Genomic DNA, 9,752 nt, shown 5'->3' with positions numbered 1-9,752 from the left:
TTGGTAAAATTTGCAAAATTTTAAGACCTTTGCGGGGAATGAAGATGAAGTTAAAAAATTATGAAAAAAAAAATCACGAATGTTATACTAGTCAATACACAACTTTTGACGCCTAATGCTATTTTGTTGGACAACTTTTGATAATCGACCCCCATTTCGCTCCACCCTAATATATATATATATATATATATATATATATATATATATATATATATATATATATATATAAATTCTTCTGACAATGAGACAATGATATCTCAGAGAACCACAAACTCTAGAAAGATGCCATTTTCACTGATCGATTGCAAATTTTATGTAAATTGTTCAGTTCTAATTGAATATTTAAAAAAATGTCAGTAATTTCTTTGTTACATTTCTTTGTTACCTTACTATTTACTTGGGAACATGCCTCATTGGAGACAAAGTGCTATGTGGAAACGAGGAATCCTAGTTATGTTGACTTGAGACAGATGACCTTGGATATTCCCAGCGTGACTCAGACATAACATGACCCCGGAGTGTTCTGGATAGACCCATGACTTGAAGTGACTCGGAGACTCCGAAACGCGTAGGAAGTGTGTGTGAGACTAGTAATAGAATTCTAACAAAAACTAAATCTATAATCACCTTTGTTACTTATTGTTTGCGTCTGCATGCGTCAAAGCATTGCACTGAAAAATAACTACAAGGTTTATCAGAATACTCGTTTATACGAGTGAGAATCACTAAAAATATAGGATACATGTTTTGTTTCTTATGAGGGTTCACAAAATTTTATCGAGTAAACCTATAAAACATGTCGTTTAGAATATAAGAGATCCCATTGAGCCTAAACAGTGTTTTGTTCAAACCTTTTTGTATAGTCTATGTTCAAAATGCACTATTTTTCATTATAGGAATACGAAAAGACATGAAATTATATTTGAATCTCGACTAAGATATGTCACACACGAAATCAAACACCTGAGTATTCAAGGTGTTGTAGTAGACGTAATTAATCCACTATAACATTCTACTCTATAGTACTGCTGCAGAGTGTCTATTCGATTCACTGAGCCTATCTGGGTTAATGCGGGTCTGACAAGAGAGAACCAGGTTTGGATGACCCAGACAAAACACGTGATCCAACTGACCTGGTGACTCGTGAACTGTTCTATCACTGGAATTGACGATAAAGACCATGGTAAAAAGCTTATTGTTGGAATGGTTCGGTTCACCGCTTCAATCTGAACTTGTCTGGGTCTGAGAAGCTGACCCAGATTTGGATGACCCGGACAAAAGACGTGAGCTAAGTGTGACTCATGATCTGTTCTATCACTGGAATAGAGGATAAAGGTCACGATGCAGTTCTATTGTTGGAATGATGAATCCCTATAAAAAAAAAAAATAAATAAATAAAAATACTTGCTACCTTTTACCTTTTTCACTTTATGGAGATTAATATTGAACCCGGAAGTGGGAGTGGCTTTCTACCACATCCGGCTGCTATACAAGAATAAAACCGGAGATTGAATCTATTCTTGCGGTACTCAATTTATATCTAAGAACTGATTCTTGTTATTTGTTACTGTTTTTCTTTTATGGCGGTCTTTGTTGGTTACCTGTGGTGTTTCTTATAACATAATAAACTCGCAAAAAAGGTTCCCTCCACCTTTTTAAGTAACGGCGTCCAATTTAATGTGTTCTTTGAAATTCCCTCTATAGATACACCACATTGACTTGACACGTAGTCTTTCGTTCCAAGCGCTGCTATCGGCTGAAGGAATTCAACTCCCTTTCGCGTAGACGGCTGCAAGGCTCTCTCGCTTAGCAACAACTGAATTCTTATTGGCTCAACGCGTGGATGTGTCGAGGGTGGAGCTTTAGTTCGTATTTTTGCCACGACTCAAGACATTTTGGCAGAACTATAGTATTGTTTTGCTCCAAAGAATGGTTTATTTCTTCTTAGCATTTGTTGTTGATGGCACTTACTTATCACAGTCATCACCATTGTTTTTCTTAACTGGTGACAGGAAATATTTTCGCCGCAGCTACTATACTCACTATTATATCTTTAAAGTACTTGTACCTTCAATGCTCACTATCTGGAAATGTTATGAGTGTGGCTACTTGTTGCGTAGAATCCAAGTTCGAATTCGTAAAAATATATCACCCACAATAATGTGCAATTCATGGTGAACTTCCATACGGCCCCGTTAAGCAACACCTCACTGTCTGGCATACCAGCATTTTTGCTGGATATATACAAAATTTGAAATGTTATATTTGTGACCTTAGTCATCACTGCGTTGTGTTGCTCAGATGAGTTTCCCAGCAGATATCGAAGCGTGCGTTTCATTCACACCAATCTAGTATGCTTCTTCATTTCGAATGCATACAAGGATGACACTTAACTATGACTGGCAATTAGGAACAGAAATTTAATGATCACCGGTACTTATCGGTGAAAGCTGATGATATAAGTTTAATTTTCAACATTGACCAGTTCATAGCGGTGATTATTGGTAATCGCAGCTGATTTCCGATTTTCAAAATAGCAGGTACAGGGGCGGATTTAGAGGGGTGCACGTGTACTATGTAAAATAAGAATCTAGCAGTGAAAATAGCAACACTCCGAAAGTATTCTGCCGTCATGTTTCCATTTGGAACTTAACGTTAGTGTAAAGGGACAAGTTTTGCCGATAGATGCCACTACGGTCTTCGTATCTCTCTCATGTATTTTTTACCTTTCACGAAAATTTACAATTTCTCTTACAAATTTCAACCTAGAGACTTCAAACTTTGAGAGAACGAACTTCATAATCTATCGAAGGCAACAATCCGTGCCGATTTTTTATTTATAATTTCTTCATTGTTGAAACAGTTCCATTGTTAAAGGTTAGGATATCCATTTAAACAATCAAGCTATTTCAACAATGAAGAAAATTACAAATAAAAAATCGGCACGGATTGTTGCCTTCGATAGGTTATGAAGTTACTTCTCTCAAAGTTTGAAGTCTGTAAGTTGAAATTTATAAGAGAAATCGTGAATTTTTGTGAGAGGTAAAAAAATACATGAGAGAGATGCGAAGACTGTAGTGACATCTATCGGGGCAAAACTTGTCCCTTTACACCAACCTTAAAAGAATGCGGAGTTCTGTAAAAGCAATAGTTTAAGTCGATTTTCTGTAGGTTGAAGGAAAACGATTTACTAAGCAAAGTATTACAACATTTGACAAGTAGGGAAGGAAAGAAAAACCAGGAAGAGAGAAGAACAATTTTTCCTGCACATCACTTGCGACTCTCTTTAAAATACATTCCCCTTCCGTTCTATGTATCAACGTTGTCAGGTGTAAAGAATATGTATAATGCAGAAACATTTGTCTGATTATTATTTTAAATGAGGAGGGCATCTACCAAAATTTATGTCTAACTTCCAAGACTCCATGATATGGACGTTTTATTATACTAATTGTCACCCCTATCCTTTCTTCCCAGTCGGATTCCCAAAAATCTTTCCTCATTACAAAACTCATTACAAATTTTGACATAAAAAAAAAAAGGAAAAACATTTCACCTCTATTACACTTCTATTCATATGTAGATGAAGGGTTTCTCCCTGTCTATAATCTCTTTTACATTACTTACAACCTCATAGATTTGATCTAAACTAAGCAAAAGCGACCGTATAGATAAAAAAAATACATGATTTTTAATCGCCAAGGCGTCTAGCGCCCCTCACTGGCGTTCGGTTTTAGCAGACTTCGATAAATGTCACGTGCCGGGCGTGGCGCTACAGTCGCGCTTGCGTGTTCTTCGCCACGTGACCTATTATATTCTTGCGATCTCGGTGGCAAAAACTTGGTAGTGTATTCTGACATCATAGTTTCTGGTTTCTCAGGGTACAAAAACAGGAAATATGCATTTTTTTTTTTATTATCGAAGACTTGTATATAAAACAGCTATGTTATATAATAAGAGTCCATGCCAAGGGACACTAAGTGATAATTCGTGTATAGATATACTGAACCTTGAAGAAAGAAATTTAAAAAATAAAAACCTTCGTAATATGACACAAGGACACACTCCTGATACAGGTCTTTTGCTTATGCATATCAAATGAAATTGAATTATCGGGACAGGCGTAAGTGATTTGTGGAACAACTCAAATAATTTTGACTGTTAATTCCATAGTAACACAGTCAGATATTTTTACGCAGAATCGAGATTCCCAGAAACTAAGTTAATGTCCAAGGGCGCCGATTCTGGGGGGCGAGAGGGACCAGGCCCCCAAAGCTCATGTGGGCCCCTCTATTGTATTTGTGAATATACAATATTTGCCATAATTTGAGTGCAATTTGTCTTAAAATCTTCATATATATATACCTTTTGTATCTGAATGGGCCCCCCCAAATTTACAGAGAAATCGGCGCCCTTGTTCATGTCCCCTTTCTTTCTTCAATTACAAACAAAAATAAATAAATAGTTAAATTCACAAATTAAATGTTCAAGTGAGTGGAATAGACTATACCTAAAATGTCAGAGTTTTAATGATTTTATTTATTTATTTTTAAATCCCAATAGCACCAGCCATTTGGTTTCCACAGTGGTAAGGCGTTTTATGTTAAATAATAAAGCAACGTTGCCAGTTTAGCAGGCTGCTCCTTTGGCCCTCACAATACCAACATTTGCCTTCCCTTACTTTACTGAATTGGAACCTTTATTTCTTAATCTGACATAGAGCGCCTTATCAGTCTTGTAGCCAAACGGCTGGTGCGATTTTTAAAAAATCCAGCATTTTAGTGTACGACTATTCAATGCGTTCGCAACGCGTTTTTACGGCTCATGCGTATGCTTGGAATACGTTGACCATGTATTTAAATATGGATGGCTAATTATAATGCTCTGCAAATGCAAAAGCAATAAAAACGCACAGAATAAGTTGGCTAGAGCGTATTTGGTGCGTTTCGGAACAATAGACCGCCTGCTGTTGCGGAATCAGTAAAAGATGTCTAAAGGAAGGGAAAAAAAGGAAAGACGTGTTGCCAGGCAATAGGATTTTAGTAAGAAACAGCTGGTTTGAAGATACTTTGTGCAGAATATTGGAACTCTGCTATTATAAAGTATGTGCGTGTATAACAAAAAAAGTTTTTACAGAAAAGGAAATTCCGAAAAATTAGCTAATCACAGAAAAATCTGTATAACAAATAGGATTATTTCTCGTGATTCGCATGAATGAGAATAAAGTTGTGGCAGTAAGGCCTGGAAACCCTGACTGGCCCACAGTATGATTTATAACTCTGGCGAAAGTAAAATTACCGAGTAGCCACCTAGGTCATGTTCGCTGGGGGTGGGGGTAACGCATCGGAAACGCATCCTCGAATAGCCATACACTTAGATTGAAAATCATATAGTTTCAACAATTTTACTTTCTTTCCACTTCCGGGTTCTATTCCCAGTTGAGACGCTCGGTCGAAAAGGTGTAACAGCTTTTTCAGGTCAGCCATTCTGAGTCAGGACTTTTAAAATTGTCCCAGGCTGTTTTCTTTCTTTCTTTCCTTCCAATTCCTCGAGCAGTGTGATTCCCGAGAGATATATTATCTCTCATATATGTGACGGCCGAAATTCCATAAATCCAGTTCCTAATCCTAATCTTTTTTATTTTTATTTTTTCTAATCTGTACACATAACAGAGTTGATCTACCGGGACTTCTGTTACACCCGGAAAGTATTTTCTTTTATCTCCTTATTTTGAACTTATTTTTTTTTAAATATCGATATTATCTCGTAATATCTTCTCTAAAATAATCCTTGTTCTACTTTCTCGGTTTAAATTTAGGTGTGGCTCAGTGGTAGAGTGTTCACCTCTGGCGCTTGGGGTACCTGGTTCGATCCCAGCTTGCGCCAAGTGAACTTTGTGGAGGACAAACACTGTGTGCGTAAGTTTCCTCGGGGTTCTCCTATTTTCTTCATTCCTACTTTCTACTATCTGTGCTATTAGGGACGGTGAAGGGAAAAACAGGGAAAAGAAGGTTACAATTGTCGGCAAGGGCGCCCATGTTGTGGTTTCCAAGGCGGGAGCAAATATAAATATAGTTTGAAATTTTGCGGTATCTATTCTAAAAATTATATTGGTTATTCGATCTTCCGAAGTACAATTTCCTCTAGGAGGGCAAGTGCCCCACCTTGCTTCCCCTGATGGGCGCCCTTGATTGTCGGTTAAAATTGTGAGGACATATTAAGATACGAGGAGACATATGAAGGATATAGTGGCCATGAGGCAAGGTAAGACGTCCCGTCTCGTAATTTTTTATAAAAATCTCGTCTCGTCTCGATTTTCGAATCATTCTTTCTCACCTCGACTCCATTTTGGAAAAGCTTTTCCCATCTAATCTCGAAATTCTCGTCTCATTTTGCCCATTTATGGACAAAATTTATGCCCTATTTTTTCACTCATGGTATAAAAATATTTAACCATATTTATCATTATATTGTGTAACGATTTGCGTCTCTTTAAACGTTGATAAATGCTCTTCATTGTGCTCGTACAATCAACTTATCAATTTATAGTTTTTATACTATGAATCATGTGACACTGAAACATGGGGATGCGCACGAAACACGATTTGTGGCTGTCTCGTCTCGAAAATGTGCTGTAAAAGTGATGTCTCGACTCGAAAAATGTATATTTCTCTATTGGAAGAGCTGTGACTCGACTCGAATTTTGTCAGGAAAATCCTGTCTCGACTCGTCTCGTGCGCATCCCTACTGAAACAGGGTTTGAGATCTAAAACTTGGGTGAATTAGTGTTGCTTACAAGACTTGTGGAATTTCTTGTCTCCATAAGGAGACTAAAAATGTGATGTTTCTCGTCTTGTCTCGAATTTAGAAAGGTACTTCTCATATTGTTTTCGAGACGAGAAATCCAAAGTATTATGGGAAACACCTTGAAGATCATATTGTGTGGAAACTTTACACAAGTGTCCTGGCAACGTGTGTGGTAGTAACACTGATGATTCCAACCTTTCTGTGATTATCTTCAAAATGACCACTTCTCATGCTGGCGACTAGATTCTAGTTTACAGACTCAGCTTTTCGTTTATCCTCTTCTTCATTTGTATTATATTCAGAACATTAACTAAATCTTATTTCTGTTGTTCTTGAACAATAATCCAAAAGGTCTTACTTTCTTCTTCTTCTTCTTCTTCTTCTGCATTTGCATGAGTATTCTCCCTCTCTCATTGGTTCACTGAACCAAACTAATGAACACGAGAAACACTTGCTCGTTGCGAATCCCTTATCCTCCTACCGATTCCGGAAGCAGAAAGCTGAGTGCTCCGTTGCCATGGCCGTGCGCCTAGGGAAGTAAACGCACCCACGGACTTACTATCTTTATAGCGAAAGGGGAGAACAAAATGTTGATGAACACAGCTCGTATTCTCTCCGTCCCCTCATCCTTTTATGCAAAGCCAATACCGAAGAGAGAGAAAGACAGGGAAAAAAAGAAATTTTCGTTTTACCCTGAAAAGACTTAGTAAGCAGCGTCTCGACGCCCTTCTAATGACTAAAGTCGGCACGCGGCGGAAATGGAATTCCGTGCTTCCGGCACGTGGCCGGTTTCTTTACCAATATGGCGTTCCGCGATATGCACGCGTATAAGAGATTTATTAGGGGACGAAAATGAAGCATATTGAAGTCGGGGTCTTCGCATCTTATAGTTGCTTTGCCCTCTGCCACATGCAATGAAAACACGTGACATCGGTTCTCTAATAACGGAGTTTATTTCAAGACTGTAATAACAAGTAAAAGTCGGGAGGTGAGTTGAACAGATCTGTTCATCGAATCATATAGTATCCCAATTAAAACTTGCAATGGGGCCTCAAGCCACGTGACCAGTAAGAACTTGATCTGTCTCAGCTGTTCGAAACTCTGAAATCTAGTATATTCATCAGAATAGAAGCCATTAGTAATCGAAAAAGGTTTTTTGATGTATTCTTTACAACTGCCATCTATTACTCTCTTTGTAATACCAAAACCTGTTCAAGTAGTAATCCCTCTTTCTTTTCTTTCAAAATCTATGGTTAAGAAGGCATTAACTTAAAAAAGAAAAAAAAAAGCCTTGGATGATACTTACACGTTGGTGGTCTAGTCTTCAAACCTATCACATGTTATTGTAAACCACCTCTTCGTCGTGATTCGTAACAAAGCTACGAGATAAACTGACTTTGAAGCTCTTGGTCTGTTTTTAAAACGCTTCGATGACCTCATTTCCTGCCAGTCTCTTACTAAAACAAGGCAGTACAGTATTCACTAAGCAATGTGTATAAAGTATGTTGGAGTTAATGTGGTTAATAGGTAATAGGTATGCAGAATTCGGATTTTTAAGGTGTTGGGTAAAACAAAATTCTTTTAAGGCTGCAGACTACTAAATATTTTTGAAAAACTAATAATTTTTCCTTTGCCCGTTTCTCGTAAGTGGAAAGAGGTAATAAAATGTAACTTACCACAATAATAGATAATGTTATTCTACACCTGAAAATACAAATCGGAAGAATTTTCAGTGTTGCCATCCATAGAAATTACAGTGTGACCAGAATTTGAATTACTCAAAAATCTAGGTAAAGGCAGCGACTAGAAAAATGAATTCAACGGTAATTGATGACTTATCATGCTGTCTATCCTTCTTGTTTACTACTTTTTAAATAATGTTTCTATTTATTTTGTAATGACTTATTTATTTTGTAAGAATTTATGTAAGGTTTATAAAATAAATAGAAATATTATTAAAAAAGTAGTAAACAAGAAGGATAGACAGCATGATAAGTCATCAATTACCGTTGAGTTTATTTTTCTAGTCGCTGCCTTTACCTAGATTTTTGAGTAATTCAAATTCTGGTCACACTGTTATTTCTATGGATGGCAACACTGAAAATTCTTTCGATCCGCATTTTCGGGTGTAAAATAGCATTATCTATTATTGTGGTAAGTTACATTTTATTACCTCTTTCCACTTACGAAAAACGGGCAAAGGAAAAATTATTAGTTTTTCAAAAATATTCAGTAGTCTGCCCCCTTAATATACATGTATATTTTTTCTGTCTGTCGTCCGCGAGACAGTTTCACGAACTACTTCTTGATGGACCACCATCAATTTCATTTGACCAAAATAAAGAAGATCAAAAGTTTGGAATTGAGTTAGCTAATGGTGCTGACATTGAATGCGAAACTGCTAGAAAGCAATTGTTTCCAATTTTAAGGACCAAAAGCTGTAATAGATAGCGAGAAGTAATTAGTCGTTTTAAAAATACATTTCAACTGATGTCCTCTAAGGTGATTGTCCAAGGAATGGAACAAGTGATAATCGGACGGTGCAATGTCTGGGGAGCATGGCGGATGTAATAATGTTTCCCATCCAAGGCGTAGAATGGTGTCCCGGCCACGTGGGGCTTAGCGTTGTCCTTTAACAGGAGGACCCCTTTGCGATTCAGAAGTGCTGGCTCCAGAGTTTTGAGTTTTTCTTGAACACGGCTCAACTGCTGAGAGTACACAGTTGCATTGATGCTTTGATCAGCTGGTAGCAATTCGCGGTGCATGATGCGGCTAGCAGTCCACCAAACATACAGGTGGGCCTTCTTCTGGTGTAGGGCTGGTTTCGGCGGTTTTGGAATAGGTTCATGGGATGCTGACCAATAATGACTGCGCCGTGGCGCTTCGTACCGGACCCACTTGCCATCACATGTCAACACCGTGTCCAGAAATGGCTGCTTTCTCAA

Source organism: Thermobia domestica, chromosome 18 (assembly GCF_964235325.1).
Source record: "Thermobia domestica chromosome 18, izTheDome1.hap1.1, whole genome shotgun sequence".
NCBI lineage: Eukaryota > Metazoa > Arthropoda > Insecta > Zygentoma > Lepismatidae > Thermobia > Thermobia domestica.
This window is presented reverse-complemented; position numbering follows the sequence as displayed.